General features: G+C 65.6%; 1 non-coding gene across 1 annotated transcript; it reads left to right on the forward strand.

Annotated features, from left to right (window-relative positions):
- Positions 1-701: 701 nt before the first annotated feature.
- On the forward strand, positions 702-855 carry LOC140475182 (5.8S ribosomal RNA). Its single transcript, XR_011959754.1, has one exon. It is a non-coding gene; the product is annotated as a 5.8S ribosomal RNA (ribosomal RNA).
- The last annotated feature ends 286 nt before the right edge of the window (positions 856-1,141 follow it).

The raw sequence follows: 1,141 nt of genomic DNA on the forward strand, positions 1-1,141 counted from the left end.
CACCCGTCTGTGCGTATACAGCCTCTTTGCACTTGCGGGATGGGGGTGGTGGTTTAAAGACTCTCGAGTTGCCGCCCGTCGGTCTCCGAGCTCCGTGCAGTAGTGATCCCCAGCGAACTGCCAGCAGGGCGAACGAGCGATCCCGCTCTCGGTCGGGGCGCCTGGCGTCGATCGGTGGTCGGTGGCTTGCGGGCAAGCTGCGCTGTGAGTGTGGGAACGAGTATGACGAGCCGTTGCCGCGACTCCCAGTCCACCTCGGCGGTGGCTGGGCCGGGCGGGCGTCTGCTCGGGCGAGTGCCGCCCCCGCCTCCTCGCAGGAAGTCCGCTCGCCGACACGCCGCCACGTGCACGCGTCAGTGACGCTGCCGAACCGATGGCCGGTGCCCGTTCCCGCCTCTGCTTTTCCTAGGGCAAAGCTGCTGCACGCCTCGTGATACTAGGCGGGCGACATGGTGGCGGTGATCCTGCCTCCGTCGCTGCGGTGCGTTGGGGCACGCATCGCCTCTTGGGCGCCCTGTCCTCCTCCCCCCAATAGACGTATGTTTCTGCGGGCCGCACCAGGATGGTGCTCCCCATCGCTTCACGCCACCCTGCTCCGCCCGCACGCCGGCGTGCAGGTGGCTGTAGCTCAAGGTGGGGAGCGTATGTGCGGTCCGGGTCGCTTTCCTCTGGCGAGGGAGAGACCTAAAACAAACTCAGACAACTCTTGACGGTGGATCACTCGGCTCGTGCGTCGATGACGAACGCAGCTAGCTGCGAGAATTAATGTGAATTGCAGGACACATTGATCATCGACACTTTGAACGCACTTTGCGGCCCCGGGTTCTTCCCGGGGCCACGCCTGTCTGAGGGTCGTTTGGCAATCAATCGCACTCGCCTTGGCTGGCGAGAGCGCGGCTGGGGTGTCGCAGAGGACCCGTCCTCTTTGTCCCCCTAAGTTCAGACTCCGGAGCCCTCCGGCGTCGGAGCGCTTGGCCTTTCCCCCCCACCCTGCACATTCCGTTCGTCAGGCTCGACGCCATCCCCCCGCCGGGGAGCGCGGCCTGGCGTCCGTCTGTGTCGTGGCAGTGGGGCCAGCACGGCTGTCACCGGTCCCAGAATGGCTGTCGGTGGTTCACACTGTGTGTGTGTGCCAACCCTC

The sequence above is a fragment of the Chiloscyllium punctatum genome, unplaced genomic scaffold (genome assembly GCF_047496795.1).
Source record: "Chiloscyllium punctatum isolate Juve2018m unplaced genomic scaffold, sChiPun1.3 scaffold_1453, whole genome shotgun sequence".
In the NCBI taxonomy this organism is placed as follows: Eukaryota; Metazoa; Chordata; class Chondrichthyes; order Orectolobiformes; family Hemiscylliidae; genus Chiloscyllium; species Chiloscyllium punctatum.